Consider the following 19,741-nt stretch of genomic DNA (forward strand, 5'->3'; position numbering starts at 1 on the left):
TGCCACATACTGGACACAATTCCACAGGAGGTGTAAGTGTGCCACATACTGGACACAAGTCCACAGGAGCTGTAAGTGTGCCACATACTGGACACAAATCCACAGGAGATGTAAGTGTGCTACATACTGGACACACGTCCACAGGAGGTGTAAGTGTGCTACATACTGGACACAAGTCCACAGGTGGTGTAAGTGTGCCACATACTGGACACAAGTCCACAGGAGGTGTAAGTGTGCCACATACTGGACACAAGTCCACAGGAGGTGTAAGTGTGCTACATACTGGACACAAGTCCACAGGAGATGGAAGTGTGCGACATACTGGACACAAATCCACAGGAGATGGAAGTGTGCGACATACTGGACACATCCACAGGAGGTGTAAGTGTGCCACATACTGGACACATTTCCACAGGAGGTGTAAGTGTGCCACATACTGGTCACAAATCCACAGGAGGTGTAAGTGTGCCACATACTGGACACATTTCCACAGGAGGTGTAAGTGTGCCTCATACTGGACACATTTCCACAGGAGGTGTAAGTGTGCTACATACTGGACACAAGTCCACAGGAGATGGAAGTGTGCGACATACTGGACACAAATCCACAGGAGATGGAAGTGTGCGACATACTGGACACATCCACAGGAGGTGTAAGTGTGCTACATACTGGACACAAGTCCACAGGAGGTGTAAGTGTGACACAAACTGGACACACGTCCACAGGAGGTGTAAGTGTGCCACATACTGGACACAAGTCCACAGGAGATGTAAGTGTGCCACATACTGGGTACATGTCCACAGGAGATGTAAGTGTGCCACATACAGGACACAAGTCCACAGGAGGTGTAAGTGTGCTACATACTGGACACAAGTCCACAGGAGGTGTAAGTGTGCTACATACTGGACACAAATCCACAGGAGGTGTAAGTGTGCCACATACTGGACACAAATCCACAGGAGATGTAAGTGTGCTACATACTGGACACAAGTCCACAGGAGGTGTAAGTGTGCCACATACTAAACACAAGTCCACAGGAGGTGTAAGTGTGCCACATACTGGACACAAGTCCACAGGAGGTGTAAGTGTGCCACATACTGGACACAAATCCACAGGAGATGTAAGTGTGCTACATACTGGACACAAGTCCACAGGTGGTGTAAGTGTGCCACATACTGGGTACATGTCCACAGGAGATGTAAGTGTGCTACATACTGGACACAAGTCCACAGGAGGTGTAAGTGTGCTACATACTGGACACAAGTCCACAGGAGGTGTAAGTGTGCCACATACTAAACACAAGTCCACAGGAGGTGTAAGTGTGCCACATACTAGACACAAGTCCACAGGAGGTGTAAGTGTGCCACATACTGGACACAAATCCACAGGAGATGTAAGTGTGCCACATACTGGACACAAATCCACAGGAGATGTAAGTGTGCTACATACTGGACACAAGTCCACAGGTGGTGTAAGTGTGCCACATACTGGGTACAAGTCCACAGGAGATGTAAGTGTGCCACATACTGGACACAAGTCCACAGGAGGTGTAAGTGTGCCACATACTGGACACAAGTCCACAGGAGATGGAAGTGTGCGACATACTGGACACAAATCCACAGGCGATGGAAGTGTGCGACATACTGGACACATCCACAGGAGGTGTAAGTGTGCCACATACTGGACACATTTCCACAGGAGGTGTAAGTGTGCCACATACTGGACACAAATCCACAGGAGGTGTAAGTGTGCCACATACTGGACACATTTCCACAGGAGGTGTAAGTGTGCCACATACTGGACACATTTCCACAGGAGGTGTAAGTGTGCCACATACTGGACACAAATCCACAGGAGGTGTAAGTGTGCCACATACTGGACACATTTCCACAGGAGGTGTAAGTGTGCCACATACTGGACACAAATCCACAGGAGGTGTAAGTGTGCCACATACTGGACACATTTCCACAGGAGGTGTAAGTGTGCCACATACTGGACACATTTCCACAGGAGGTGTAAGTGTGCCACATACTGGACACAAATCCACAGGAGGTGTAAGTGTGCCACATACTGGACACAAGTCCACAGGAGGTGTAAGTGTGCCACATACTGGACACATTTCCACAGGAGGTGTAAGTGTGACACATACTGGACACACGTCCACAGGAGGTGTAAGTGTGCCACATACTGGACACAAGTCCACAGGAGATGAAAGTGTGCCACATACTGGGTACATGTCCACAGGAGATGTAAGTGTGCCACATACTGGACACAAGTCCACAGGAGGTGTAAGTGTGCTACATACTGGACACAAGTCCACAGGAGGTGTAAGTGTGCTACATACTGGACACAAGTCCACAGGAGGTGTAAGTGTGCTACATACTGGACACAAGTCCACAGGAGGTGTAAGTGTGCCACATACTGGACACAAGTCCACAGGAGGTGTAAGTGTGCCACATACTGGACACAAGTCCACAGGAGGTGTAAGTGTGCTACATACTGGACACAAGTCCACAGGAGGTGTAAGTGTGCAACATACTGGACACAAGTCCACAGGAGGTGTAAGTGTGCCACATACTGGACACAAGTCCACAGGAGATGGAAGTGTGCTACATACTGGACACAAGTCCACAGGAGCAGGAAGTGTGCCACATACAGGACACAAGTCCACAGGAGGTGTAAGTGTGCCACATACTGGACACAAGTCCACAGGAGATGTAAGTGTGCCACATACTGGACACAAGTCCACAGGAGGTGTAAGTGTGCCACATACTGGACACAAGTCCACAGGAGGTGTAAGAGTGCCACATACTGGACACAAATCCACAGGAGGTGTAAGTGTGCCACATACTGGACACAAATCCACAGGAGGTGTAAGTGTGCTATATACTGGACACAAGTCCACAGGAGATGGAAGTGTGCTACATACTGGACACAAGTCCACAGGAGGTGTAAGTGTGCCACATACTGGACACAAATCCACAGGAGGTGTAAGTGTGCTACATACTGGACACAAGTCCACAGGAGATGGAAGTGTGCCACATACTGGACACAAGTCCACCGGAGGTGTAAGTGTGCCACATACTGGACACAAGTCCACAGGAGATGTAAGTGTGCTACATACTGGACACAAGTCCACAGGAGGTGTAAGTGTGCTACATACTGGATACAAGTCCACAGGAGGTGTAAGTGTGCCACATACTGGACACGTCCACAGCAGGTGTAAGTGTGCCACATACTGGACACAAGTCCACAGGAGGTGTAAGTGTTCCACATACTGGACACAAATCCACAGGAGGTGTAAGTGTGCCACATACTGGACACAAGTCCACAGGAGATGTAAGTGTTCCACATACTGGACACAAGAACACAGGAGGTGTAAGTGTGCCACATACTGGACACAAGAACACAGGAGGTGTAAGTGTGCCACATACTGGACACAAGTCCACAGGAGGTGTAAGTGTGCTACATACTGGACACAAGTCCACAGTAGGTCTAAGTGTGCCACATACTGGACACAAATCCACAGGAGATGTAAGTGTGCTACATACTGGACACAAGTCCACAGGAGGTGTAAGTGTGCCACATACTGGACACAAGTCCACAGGAGGTGTAAGTGTGCCACATACTGGACATATTTCCACAGGAGGTGTAAGTGTACCACATACTGGATACAAATCCACAGGAGGTGTAAGTGTGCCACATACTGGACACAAGTCCACAGGAGGTGTAAGTGTGCCACATACTGGACATATTTCCACAGGAGGTGTAAGTGTGCCACATACTGGACACAAATCCACAGGAGGTGTAAGTGTGCCACATACTGGACACAAGTACACAGGAGGTGTAAGTGTGCCACATACTGGACACATTTCCACAGGAGGTGTAAGTGTGCCACATACTGGACACAAATCCACAGGAGGTGTAAGTGTGCCACATACTGGACACGTCCACAGGAGGTGTAAGTGTGCCACATACTGGACACAAGTCCACAGGAGGTGTAAGTGTGCCACATACTGGACACAAATCCACAGGAGATGTAAGTGTGTTACATACTGGACACAAGTCCACAGGAGGTGTAAGTGTGCTACATACTGGACACAAGTCCACAGTTGGTGTAAGTGTGCCACATACTGGACACAAGTCCACAGGAGGTGTAAGTGTGCCACATACTGGACACAAGTCCACAGGAGGTGTAAGTGTGCTACATACTGGACACAAGTCCACAGGAGATGGAAGTGTGCGACATACTGGACACAAATCCACAGGAGATGGAAGTGTGCGACATACTGGACACATCCACAGGAGGTGTAAGTGTGCCACATACTGGACACAATTCCACAGGAGGTGTAAGTGTGCCACATACTGGACACAAATCCACAGGAGGTGTAAGTGTGCCACATACTGGACACATTTCCACAGGAGGTGTAAGTGTGCCACATACTGGACACATTTCCACAGGAGGTGTAAGTGTGCCACATACTGGACACAAATCCACAGGAGGTGTAAGTGTGCCACATACTGGACACAAGTCCACAGGAGGTGTAAGTGTGCCACATACTGGACACATTTTCACAGGAGGTGTAAGTGTGACACATACTGGACACACGTCCACAGGAGGTGTAAGTGTGCCACATACTGGACACAAGTCCACAGGAGATGTAAGTGTGCCACATACTGGGTACAAGTCCACAGGAGATGTAAGTGTGCCACATACTGGACACAAGTCCACAGGAGGTGTAAGTGTGCCACATACTGGACACAAGTCCACAGGAGGTGTAAGTGTGCTACATACTGGACACAAGTCCACAGGAGGTGTAAGTGTGCTACATACTGGACACAAGTCAACAGGAGGAGTAAGTGTGCTACATACTGGACACAAGTCCACAGGAGGTGTAAGTGTGCTACATACTGGACACAAGTCCACAAGAGGTGTAAGTGTGCCACATACTGGACACAAGTCCACAGGAGGTGTAAGTGTGCCACATCCTGGACATATTTCCACAGGAGGTGTAAGTGTGCCACATACTGGACACAAATCCACAGGAGGTGTAAGTATGCCACATACTGGACACAAATCCACAGGAGGTGTAAGTGTGCCACATACTGGACACAATTCCACAGGAGGTGTAAGTGTGCCACATACTGGACACAAGTCCACAGGAGGTGTAAGTGTGCCACATACTGGACACAAATCCACAGGAGATGTAAGTGTGCTACATACTGGACACAAGTCCACAGGAGGTGTAAGTGTGCTACATACTGGACACAAGTCCACAGGTGGTGTAAGTGTGCCACATACTGGACACAAGTCCACAGGAGGTGTAAGTGTGCCACATACTGGACACAAGTCCACAGGAGGTGTAAGTGTGCTACATACTGGACACAAGTCCACAGGAGATGGAAGTGTGCGACATACTGGACACAAATCCACAGGAGATGGAAGTGTGCGACATACTGGACACATCCACAGGAGGTGTAAGTGTGCCACATACTGGACACATTTCCACAGGAGGTGTAAGTGTGCCACATACTGGTCACAAATCCACAGGAGGTGTAAGTGTGCCACATACTGGACACATTTCCACAGGAGGTGTAAGTGTGCCTCATACTGGACACATTTCCACAGGAGGTGTAAGTGTGCCACATACTGGACACAAATCCACAGGAGATGTAAGTGTGCCACATACTGGACACAAGTCCACAGGAGGTGTAAGTGTGACACAAACTGGACACACGTCCACAGGAGGTGTAAGTGTGCCACATACTGGACACAAGTCCACAGGAGATGTAAGTGTGCCACATACTGGGTACATGTCCACAGGAGATGTAAGTGTGCCACATACAGGACACAAGTCCACAGGAGGTGTAAGTGTGCTACATACTGGACACAAGTCCACAGGAGGTGTAAGTGTGCTACATACTGGACACAAGTCCACAGGAGGTGTAAGTGTGCTACATACTGGACACAAGTCCACAGGAGGTGTAAGTGTGCTACATACTGGACACAAGTCCACAGGAGGTGTAAGTGTGCTACATACTGGACACAAGTCCACAGGAGGTGTAAGTGTGCTACATACGGGACACAAGTCCACAGGAGGTGAAAGTGTTCCACATACTGGACACAAATCCACAGGAGGTGTAAGTGTGCCACATACTGGACACAAATACGCTGGAGATGTAAGTGTGCTACATACTGGACACAAGTCCACAGGAGGTGTAAGTGTGCCACATACTGGACATATTTCCACAGGAGGTGTAAGTGTGCCACATACTGGACACAAATCCACAGGAGGTGTAAGTGTGCCACATACTGGACACAAGTCCACAGGAGGTGTAAGTGTGCCACATACTGGACATATTTCCACGGGAGGTGTAAGTGTGCCACATACTGGACACAAATCCACAGGAGGTGTAAGTGTGCCACATACTGGACACAAGTCCACAGGAGGTGTAAGTGTGCCACATACTGGACACAAATACACAGGAGATGTAAGTGTGCTACATACTGGACACAAGTCCACAGGAGGTGTAAGTGTGCTACATACTGGACACAAGTCCACAGGTGGTGTAAGTGTGCCACATACTGGACACAAGTCCACAGGAGGTGTAAGTGTGCCACATACTGGACACAAGTCCACAGGAGTTGTAAGTGTGCTACATACTGGACACAAGTCCACAGGAGATGGAAGTGTGCGACATACTGGACACAAATCCACAGGAGATGGAAGTGTGCGACATACTGGACACATCCACAGGAGGTGTAAGTGTGCCACATACTGGACACATTTCCACAGGAGGTGTAAGTGTGCCACATACTGGACACATTTCCACAGGAGGTGTAAGTGTGCCACATACTGGACACAAATCCACAGAAGGTGTAAGTGTGCCACATACTGGACACAAGTCCACAGGAGGTGTAAGTGTGCCACATACTGGACACATTTCCACAGGAGGTGTAAGTGTGACACATAATGGACACACATCCACAGGAGGTGTAAGTGTGCCACATACTGGACACAAGTCCACAGGCGATGTAATTGTGCCACATACTGGGTACATGTCCACAGGAGATGTAAGTGTGCCACATACTGGACACAAGTCCACAGGAGGTGTAAGTGTGCTACATACTGGACACAAGTCCACAGGAGGTGTAAGTGTGCCACATACTAAACACAAGTCCACAGGAGGTGTAAGTGTGCCACATACTGGACACAAGTCCACAGGAGGTGTAAGTGTGCCACATACTGGACACAAATCCACAGGAGATGTAAGTGTGCTACATACTGGACACAAGTCCACAGGTGGTGTAAGTGTGCCACATACTGGGTACATGTCCACAGGAGATGTAAGTGTGCTACATACTGGACACAAGTCCACAGGAGGTGTAAGTGTGCTACATACTGGACACAAGTCCACAGGAGGTGTAAGTGTGCCACATACTAAACACAAGTCCACAGGAGGTGTAAGTGTGCCACATACTAGACACAAGTCCACAGGAGGTGTAAGTGTGCCACATACTGGACACAAATCCACAGGAGATGTAAGTGTGCCACATACTGGACACAAATCCACAGGAGATGTAAGTGTGCTACATACTGGACACAAGTCCACAGGTGGTGTAAGTGTGCCACATACTGGGTACAAGTCCACAGGAGATGTAAGTGTGCCACATACTGGACACAAGTCCACAGGAGGTGTAAGTGTGCCACATACTGGACACAAGTCCACAGGAGGTGTAAGTGTGCTACATACTGGACACAAGTCCACAGGAGGTGTAAGTGTGCTACATACTGGACACAAGTCAACAGGAGGAGTAAGTGTGCTACATACTGGACACAAGTCCACAGGAGGTGTAAGTGTGCTACATACTGGACACAAGTCCACAAGAGGTGTAAGTGTGCCACATACTGGACACAAGTCCACAGGAGGTGTAAGTGTGCCACATCCTGGACATATTTCCACAGGAGGTGTAAGTGTGCCACATACTGGACACAAATCCACAGGAGGTGTAAGTATGCCACATACTGGACACAAGTACACAGGAGGTGTAAGTGTGCCACATACTGGACACATTTCCACAGGAGGTGTAAGTGTGCCACATACTGGACACAAATCCACAGGAGGTGTAAGTGTGCCACATACTGGACACAATTCCACAGGAGGTGTAAGTGTGCCACATACTGGACACAAGTCCACAGGAGCTGTAAGTGTGCCACATACTGGACACAAATCCACAGGAGATGTAAGTGTGCTACATACTGGACACACGTCCACAGGAGGTGTAAGTGTGCTACATACTGGACACAAGTCCACAGGTGGTGTAAGTGTGCCACATACTGGACACAAGTCCACAGGAGGTGTAAGTGTGCCACATACTGGACACAAGTCCACAGGAGGTGTAAGTGTGCTACATACTGGACACAAGTCCACAGGAGATGGAAGTGTGCGACATACTGGACACAAATCCACAGGAGATGGAAGTGTGCGACATACTGGACACATCCACAGGAGGTGTAAGTGTGCCACATACTGGACACATTTCCACAGGAGGTGTAAGTGTGCCACATACTGGTCACAAATCCACAGGAGGTGTAAGTGTGCCACATACTGGACACATTTCCACAGGAGGTGTAAGTGTGCCTCATACTGGACACATTTCCACAGGAGGTGTAAGTGTGCTACATACTGGACACAAGTCCACAGGAGATGGAAGTGTGCGACATACTGGACACAAATCCACAGGAGATGGAAGTGTGCGACATACTGGACACATCCACAGGAGGTGTAAGTGTGCTACATACTGGACACAAGTCCACAGGAGGTGTAAGTGTGACACAAACTGGACACACGTCCACAGGAGGTGTAAGTGTGCCACATACTGGACACAAGTCCACAGGAGATGTAAGTGTGCCACATACTGGGTACATGTCCACAGGAGATGTAAGTGTGCCACATACAGGACACAAGTCCACAGGAGGTGTAAGTGTGCTACATACTGGACACAAGTCCACAGGAGGTGTAAGTGTGCTACATACTGGACACAAATCCACAGGAGGTGTAAGTGTGCCACATACTGGACACAAATCCACAGGAGATGTAAGTGTGCTACATACTGGACACAAGTCCACAGGAGGTGTAAGTGTGCCACATACTAAACACAAGTCCACAGGAGGTGTAAGTGTGCCACATACTGGACACAAGTCCACAGGAGGTGTAAGTGTGCCACATACTGGACACAAATCCACAGGAGATGTAAGTGTGCTACATACTGGACACAAGTCCACAGGTGGTGTAAGTGTGCCACATACTGGGTACATGTCCACAGGAGATGTAAGTGTGCTACATACTGGACACAAGTCCACAGGAGGTGTAAGTGTGCTACATACTGGACACAAGTCCACAGGAGGTGTAAGTGTGCCACATACTAAACACAAGTCCACAGGAGGTGTAAGTGTGCCACATACTAGACACAAGTCCACAGGAGGTGTAAGTGTGCCACATACTGGACACAAATCCACAGGAGATGTAAGTGTGCCACATACTGGACACAAATCCACAGGAGATGTAAGTGTGCTACATACTGGACACAAGTCCACAGGTGGTGTAAGTGTGCCACATACTGGGTACAAGTCCACAGGAGATGTAAGTGTGCCACATACTGGACACAAGTCCACAGGAGGTGTAAGTGTGCCACATACTGGACACAAGTCCACAGGAGGTGTAAGTGTGCTACATACTGGACACAAGTCCACAGGAGGTGTAAGTGTGCTACATACTGGACACAAGTCAACAGGAGGAGTAAGTGTGCTACATACTGGACACAAGTCCACAGGAGGTGTAAGTGTGCTACATACTGGACACAAGTCCACAAGAGGTGTAAGTGTGCCACATACTGGACACAAGTCCACAGGAGGTGTAAGTGTGCCACATCCTGGACATATTTCCACAGGAGGTGTAAGTGTGCCACATACTGGACACAAATCCACAGGAGGTGTAAGTATGCCACATACTGGACACAAGTACACAGGAGGTGTAAGTGTGCCACATACTGGACACATTTCCACAGGAGGTGTAAGTGTGCCACATACTGGACACAAATCCACAGGAGGTGTAAGTGTGCCACATACTGGACACAATTCCACAGGAGGTGTAAGTGTGCCACATACTGGACACAAGTCCACAGGAGGTGTAAGTGTGCCACATACTGGACACAAATCCACAGGAGATGTAAGTGTGCTACATACTGGACACAAGTCCACAGGAGGTGTAAGTGTGCTACATACTGGACACAAGTCCACAGGTGGTGTAAGTGTGCCACATACTGGACACAAGTCCACAGGAGGTGTAAGTGTGCCACATACTGGACACAAGTCCACAGGAGGTGTAAGTGTGCTACATACTGGACACAAGTCCACAGGAGATGGAAGTGTGCGACATACTGGACACAAATCCACAGGAGATGGAAGTGTGCGACATACTGGACACATCCACAGGAGGTGTAAGTGTGCCACATACTGGACACATTTCCACAGGAGGTGTAAGTGTGCCACATACTGGTCACAAATCCACAGGAGGTGTAAGTGTGCCACATACTGGACACATTTCCACAGGAGGTGTAAGTGTGCCTCATACTGGACACATTTCCACAGGATGTGTAAGTGTGCCACATACTGGACACAAATCCACAGGAGATGTAAGTGTGCCACATACTGGACACAAGTCCACAGGAGGTGTAAGTGTGACACAAACTGGACACACGTCCACAGGAGGTGTAAGTGTGCCACATACTGGACACAAGTCCACAGGAGATGTAAGTGTGCCACATACTGGGTACATGTCCACAGGAGATGTAAGTGTGCCACATACAGGACACAAGTCCACAGGAGGTGTAAGTGTGCTACATACTGGACACAAGTCCACAGGAGGTGTAAGTGTGCTACATACTGGACACAAGTCCACAGGAGGTGTAAGTGTGCTACATACTGGACACAAGTCCACAGGAGGTGTAAGTGTGCTACATACTGGACACAAGTCCACAGGAGGTGTAAGTGTGCTACATACTGGACACAAGTCCACAGGAGGTGTAAGTGTGCTACATACGGGACACAAGTCCACAGGAGGTGAAAGTGTTCCACATACTGGACACAAATACACAGGAGGTGTAAGTGTGCCACATACTGGACACAAATCCGCTGGAGATGTAAGTGTGCTACATACTGGACACAAGTCCACAGGAGGTGTAAGTGTGCCACATACTGGACATATTTCCACAGGAGGTGTAAGTGTGCCACATACTGGACACAAATCCACAGGAGGTGTAAGTGTGCCACATACTGGACACAAGTCCACAGGAGGTGTAAGTGTGCCACATACTGGACATATTTCCACAGGAGGTGTAAGTGTGCCACATACTGGACACAAATCCACAGGAGGTGTAAGTGTGCCACATACTGGACACAAGTCCACAGGAGGTGTAAGTGTGCCACATACTGGACACAAATCCACAGGAGATGTAAGTGTGCTACATACTGGACACAAGTCCACAGGAGATGGAAGTGTGCGACATACTGGACACAAATCCACAGGAGATGGAAGTGTGCGACATACTGGACACATCCACAGGAGGTGTAAGTGTGCCACATACTGGACACATTTCCACAGGAGGTGTAAGTGTGCCACATACTGGACACATTTCCACAGGAGGTGTAAGTGTGCCACATACTGGACACAAATCCACAGGAGGTGTAAGTGTGCCACATACTGGACACAAGTCCACAGGAGGTGTAAGTGTGCCACATACTGGACACATTTCCACAGGAGGTGTAAGTCTGACACATAATGGACACACATCCACAGGAGGTGTAAGTGTGCCACATACTGGACACAAGTCCACAGGAGATGTAAGTGTGCCACATACTGGACACAAGTCCACAGGAGGTGTAAGTGTGCTACATACTGGACACAAGTCCACAGGAGGTGTAAGTGTGCCACATACTAAACACAAGTCCACAGGAGGTGTAAGTGTGCCACATACTGGACACAAGTCCACAGGAGGTGTAAGTGTGCCACATACTGGACACAAATCCACAGGAGATGTAAGTGTGCTACATACTGGACACAAGTCCACAGGAGGTGTAAGTGTGCTACATACTGGACACAAGTCCACAGGAGGTGTAAGTGTGCCACATACTAAACACAAGTCCACAGGAGGTGTAAGTGTGCCACATACTAGACACAAGTCCACAGGAGGTGTAAGTGTGCCACATACTGGACACAAATCCACAGGAGATGTAAGTGTGCCACATACTGGACACAAATCCACAGGAGATGTAAGTGTGCTACATACTGGACACAAGTCCACAGGTGGTGTAAGTGTGCCACATACTGGACACAAGTCCACAGGAGGTGTAAGTGTGCCACATACTGGACACAAGTCCACAGGAGGTGTAAGTGTGCTACATGCTGGACACAAGTCCACAGGAGATGGAAGTGTGCGACATACTGGACACAAATCCACAGGCGATGGAAGTGTGCGACATACTGGACACATCCACAGGAGGTGTAAGTGTGCCACATACTGGACACATTTCCACAGGAGGTGTAAGTGTGCCACATACTGGACACAAATCCACAGGAGGTGTAAGTGTGCCACATCCTGGACACATTTCCACAGGAGGTGTAAGTGTGCCACATACTGGACACATTTCCACAGGAGGTGTAAGTGTGCCACATACTGGACACAAATCCACAGGAGGTGTAAGTGTGCCACATACTGGACACATTTCCACAGGAGGTGTAAGTGTGCCACATACTGGACACAAATCCACAGGAGGTGTAAGTGTGCCACATACTGGACACATTTCCACAGGAGGTGTAAGTGTGCCACATACTGGACACATTTCCACAGGAGGTGTAAGTGTGCCACATACTGGACACAAATCCACAGGAGGTGTAAGTGTGCCACATACTGGACACAAGTCCACAGGAGGTGTAAGTGTGCCACATACTGGACACATTTCCACAGGAGGTGTAAGTGTGACACATACTGGACACACGTCCACAGGAGGTGTAAGTGTGCCACATACTGGACACAAGTCCACAGGAGATGAAAGTGTGCCACATACTGGGTACATGTCCACAGGAGATGTAAGTGTGCCACATACTGGACACAAGTCCACAGGAGGTGTAAGTGTGCTACATACTGGACACAAGTCCACAGGAGGTGTAAGTGTGCTACATACTGGACACAAGTCCACAGGAGGTGTAAGTGTGCTACATACTGGACACAAGTCCACAGGAGGTGTAAGTGTGCCACATACTGGACACAAGTCCACAGGAGGTGTAAGTGTGCCACATACTGGACACAAGTCCACAGGAGGTGTAAGTGTGCAACATACTGGACACAAGTCCACAGGAGGTGTAAGTGTGCTACATACTGGACACAAGTCCACAGGAGATGGAAGTGTGCTACATACTGGACACAAGTCCACAGGAGCAGGAAGTGTGCCACATACAGGACACAAGTCCACAGGAGGTGTAAGTGTGCCACATACTGGACAGAAGTCCACAGGAGATGTAAGTGTGCCACATACTGGACACATGTCCACAGGAGGTGTAAGTGTGCCACATACTGGACACAAGTCCACAGGAGGTGTAAGTGTGCCACATACTGGACACAAATCCACAGGAGGTGTAAGTGTGCCACATACTGGACACAAATCCACAGGAGGTGTAAGTGTGCTATATACTGGACACAAGTCCACAGGAGATGGAAGTGTGCTACATACTGGACACAAGTCCACAGGAGGTGTAAGTGTGCCACATACTGGACACAAATCCACAGGAGGTGTAAGTGTGCTACATACTGGACACAAGTCCACAGGAGATGGAAGTGTGCCACATACTGGACACAAGTCCACCGGAGGTGTAAGTGTGCCACATACTGGACACAAGTCCACAGGAGATGTAAGTGTGCTACATACTGGACACAAGTCCACAGGAGGTGTAAGTGTGCTACATACTGGATACAAGTCCACAGGAGGTGTAAGTGTGCCACATACTGGACACGTCCACAGCAGGTGTAAGTGTGCCACATACTGGACACAAGTCCACAGGAGGTGTAAGTGTTCCACATACTGGACACAAATCCACAGGAGGTGTAAGTGTGCCACATACTGGATACAAGTCCACAGGAGATGTAAGTGTTCCACATACTGGACACAAGAACACAGGAGGTGTAAGTGTGCCACATACTGGACACAAGAACACAGGAGGTGTAAGTGTGCCACATACTGGACACAAGTCCACAGTAGGTGTAAGTGTTCCACGTACTGGACACAAGTCCACAGGAGGTGTAAGTGTTCCACATACTGGACACAAGTCCACAGGAGTTGTAAGTGTGCTACATACTGGACACAAGTCCACAGGAGATGGAAGTGTGCGACATACTGGACACATCCACAGGAGGTGTAAGTGTGCCACATACTGGACACATTTCCACAGGAGGTGTAAGTGTGCCACATACTGGACACAAATCCACAGGAGGTGTAAGTGTGCCACATACTGGACACATTTCCACAGGAGGTGTAAGTGTGCCACATACTGGACACATTTCCACAGGAGGTGTAAGTGTGCCACATACTGGACACAAATCCACAGGAGGTGTAAGTGTGCCACATACTGGACACAAGTCCACAGCAGGTGTAAGTGTGCCACATACTGGACACAAGTCCACAGGAGGTGTAAGTGTGCCACATAATGGACACAAATCCACAGGAGGTGTAAGTGTGCCACATACTGGACACAAATCCACAGGAGGTGTAAGTGTGCTATATACTGGACACAAGTCCACAGGAGATGGAAGTGTGCTACATACTGGACACAAGTCCACAGGAGGTGTAAGTGTGCCACATACTGGACACAAATCCACAGGAGGTGTAAGTGTGCTACATACTGGACACAAGTCCACAGGAGATGGAAGTGTGCCACATACTGGACACAAGTCCACAGGAGGTGTAAGTGTGCCACATACTGGACACAAGTCCACAGGAGATGTAAGTGTGCTACATATTGGACACAAGTCCACAGGAGGTGTAAGTGTGCTACATACTGGATACAAGTCCACAGGAGGTGTAAGTGTGCCACATACTGGACACGTCCACAGCAGGTGTAAGTGTTGCACATACTGGACACAAGTCCACAGGAGGTGTAAGTGTTCCACATACTGGACACAAATCCACAGGAGGTGTAAGTGTGCCACATACTGGACACAAGTCCACAGGAGATGTAAGTGTGCTACATACTGGACACAAGTCCACAGGAGGTGTAAGTGTTCCACATACTGGACACAAGTCCACAGGAGGTGTAAGTGTTCCACATACTGGACACAAGTCCACAGGAGTTGTAAGTGTGCTACATACTGGACACAAGTCCACAGGAGATGGAAGTGTGCGACATACTGGACACATCCACAGGAGGTGTAAGTGTGCGACATACTGGACACATTTCCACAGGAGGTGTAAGTGTGCCACATACTGGACACAAATCCACAGGAGGTGTAAGAGTGCCACATACTGGACACATTTCCACAGGAGGTGTAAGTGTGCCACATACTGGACACATTTCCACAGGAGGTGTAAGTGTGCCACATACTGGACACAAGTCCACAGGAGGTGTAAGTGTGCCACATACTGGACACAATTCCACAGGAGGTGTAAGTGTGACACATACTGGACACAAGTCCACAGGAGGTGTAAGTGTGACACATACTGGACACACGTCCACAGGAGGTGTAAGTGTGCCACATTCTGGACACAAGTCCACAGGAGATGTAAGTGTGCCACATACTGGGTACAAATCCACAGGAGATGTAAGTGTGCCACATACTGGACACAAGTCCACAGGAGGTGTAAGTGTGCTACATACTGGACACAAGTCCACAGGAGGTGTAAGTGTGCTACATACTGGACACAAGTCCACAGGAGGTGTAAGTGTGCTACATACTGGACACAAGTCCACAGGAGGTGTAAGTGTGCTACATACTGGACACAAGTCTACAGGAGGTGTAAGTGTGCTACATACTGGACACAAGTCCACAGGAGGTGTAAGTGTGCCACATACTGGACACAAGTCCACAGGAGATGGAAGTGTGCTACATACTGGACTCAGGTCCACAGGAGATGGAAGTGTGCCACATACTGGACACAAGTCCACAGGAGATGGAAGTGTGCGACATACTGGAAACATCCACAGGAGGTTTAAGTGTGCTACATACTGGACACAAGTCCACAGGAGGTGTAAGTGTGCCACATACTGGACACAAGTCCACAGGAGGTGTAAGTGTGCCACATACAGTACATATTTCCACAGGAGGTGTAAGTATGCCACATACTGGACACAAATCCACAGGAGCTGTAAGTGTGCCACATACTGGACACAAGTACACAGGAGGTGTAAGTGTGCCACATACTGGACACAAGTCCATAGGAGGTGTAAGTGTGCCACATATTGGACACAAGTCCACAGGAGGTGTAAGTGTGCCACATACTGGAAACAAATCCACAGGAGATGTAAGTGTGCTACATACTGGACAGAAGTCCACAGGAGGTGTAAGTGTGCTACATACTGGACACAAGTCCACAGGTGGTGTAAGTGTGCCACATACTGGACACAAGTCCACAAGGAGGTGTAAGTGTGCCACATACTGGACACAAGTCCACAGGAGGTGTAAGTGTGCTACCTACTGGACACAAGTCCACAGGAGATGGAAGTGTGCGACATACTGGACACAAATCCACAGGAGATGGAAGTGTGCGACATACTGGACACATCCACAGGAGGTGGAAGTGTGCCACATACTGGACACATTTCCACAGGAGGTGTAAGTGTGCCACATACTGGACACAAATCCACAGGAGGTGTAAGTTTGCCACATACTGGACACATTTCCACAGGAGGTGTAAGTGTGCCACATACTGGACACATTTCCACAGGAGGTGTAAGTGTGCCACATACTGGACACAAATCCACAGGAGGTGTAAGTGTGCCACATACTGGACACAAGTCCACAGGAGGTGTAAGTGTGCCAGATACTGGACACATTTCCACAGGAGCTGTAAGTGTGACACATACTGGACACACGTCCACAGGAGGTGTAAGTGTGCCACATACTGGACACAAGTCCACAGGAGATGTAAGTGTGCCACATACTGGGTACAAGTCCACAGGAGATGTAAGTGTGCCACATACTGGACACAAGTCCACAGGAGGTGTAAGTGTGCTACATACTGGACACAAGTCCACAGGAGGTGTAAGTGTGCTACATACTGGACACAAGTCCACAGGAGGTGTAAGTGTGCCACATACTGGACACAAGTCCACAGGAGGTGTAAGTGTGCTACATACTGGACACAAGTCCACAGGAGGTGTAAGTGTGCTACATACTGGACACAAGTCCACAGGAGGTGTAAGTGTGCCACATACTGGACACAAGTCCACAGGAGATGGAAGTGTGCTACATACTGGACACAAATCCACAGGAGGTGTAAGTGTGCCACATACTGGACACAAGTGCACAGGAGATGTAAGTGTGCCACATACTGGACACAAGTCCACAGGAGGTGTAAGTGTGCCACATACTGGACACAAATCCACAGGAGGAGTATGTGTGCTACATACTGGACACAAGACCACAGGAGGTGTAAGTGTGCCACATACTGGACACAAATCCACAGGAGGTGTAAGTGTGCTACATACTGGACACAAGTCCACAGGAGGTGTAAGTGTGCCACATACTGGACACAAGTCCACAGGAGATGTAAGTGTGCCACATACTGGAGACAAGTCCACAGGAGGTGTAAGTGTGCCACATACTGGACACAAGTCCACAGGAGGTGTAACTGTGCTACATACTGGACACAAGTCCACAGGAGGTGTAAGTGTGCCACATACTGGACACGTCCACAGGAGGTGTAAGTGTGCCACATACTGGACACAAGTCCACAGGAGGTGTAAGTGTTCCACATACTGGACACAAATCCACAGGAGGTGTAAGTGTGCCACATACTGGACACAAGTCCACAGGAGATGTAAGTGTGCTACATACTGGACACAAGTCCACAGGAGGTGTAAGTGTTCCACATACGGGACACAAGTCCACAGGAGGTTTAAGTGTTCCACATACTGGACACAAGTCCACAGGAGGTGTAAGTGTGCTACATACTGGACACAAGTCCACAGGAGATGGAAGTGTGCGACATACTGGACACATCCACAGGAGGTTTAAGTGTGCTACATACTGGACACAAGTCCACAGGAGGTGTAAGTGTGCCACATACTGGACACAAGTCCACAGGAGGTGTAAGTGTGCCACATACTGGACACATTTCCACAGGAGGTGTAAGTGTGCCACATACTGTACACATTTCCACAGGAGGTGTAAGTGTGCCACATACTGGACACAAATCCACAGGAGGTGTAAGTGTGCCACATACTGGATACAAGTCCACAGGAGGTGTAAGTGTGCCACATACTGGACACAAGTCCACAGGAGATGTAAGTGTGCCACATACTGGACACAAATCCACAGGAGGTGTAAGTGTGCCACATACTGGACACAAATCCACAGGAGGTGTAAGTGTGCTACATACTGGACACAAGTCCACAGGTGGTGTAAGTGTGCCACATACTGGACACAAGTCCACAGGAGGTGTAAGTGTGCCACTTACTGGACACAAGTCCACAGGAGGTGTAAGTGTGCCACATACTGGACACAAATCCACAGGAGGTGTAAGTGTGCCACATACTGGACACAAATCCACAGGAGGTGTAAGTGTGCTACCTACTGGACACAAGTCCACAGGTGGTGTAAGTGTGCCACATACTGGACACAAGTCCACAGGAGGTGTAAGTGTGCCACTTACTGGACACAAGTCCACAGGAGGTGTAAGTGTGCCACATACTGGACTCAAATCCACAGGAGGTGTAAGTGTGCTACATACTGGACACAAATCCACAGGAGGTGTAAGTGTGCTACATACTGGACACAAGTCCACAGGAGGTGTAAGTGTGCCACTTACTGGACACAAGTCCACAGGAGGTGTAAGTGTGCCACATACTGGACACAAGTCCACAGGAGATGGAAGTGTGCGACATACTGGACACAAATCCACAGGAGATGGAAGTGTGCGACATACTGGACACATCCACAGGAGGTGTAAGTGTGCCACATACTGGACACATTTCCACAGGAGGTGTAAGTGTGGCACATACTGGACACAAATCCACAGGAGTTGTAAGTGTGCCACATACTGGACACATTTCCACAGGAGGTGTAAGTGTGCCACATACTGGACACAAATCCACAGGAGGTGTAAGTGTGCCACATACTGGACACAAGTCCACAGGAGGTGTAAGTGTGCCACATATTGGACACATTTCCACAGAAGGTGTAAGTGTGACACATACTGGACACACGTCCACAGGAGGTGTAAGTGTGCCACATACTGGACACAAGTCCACAGGAGATGTAAGTGTGCCACATACTGGACACAAGTCCACAGGAGGTGTAAGTGTGCTACATACTGGACACAAGTCCACAGGAGGTGTAAGTGTGCTACATACTGGACACAAGTCCACAGGAGGTGTAAGTGTGCCACATACTGGACACAAGTCCACAGGAGATGGAAGTGTGCTACATACTGGACACAAGTCCACAGGAGTTGTAAGTGTGCCACATACT

Source organism: Hemitrygon akajei, chromosome 24, assembly GCF_048418815.1.
Source record: "Hemitrygon akajei chromosome 24, sHemAka1.3, whole genome shotgun sequence".
NCBI lineage: Eukaryota > Metazoa > Chordata > Chondrichthyes > Myliobatiformes > Dasyatidae > Hemitrygon > Hemitrygon akajei.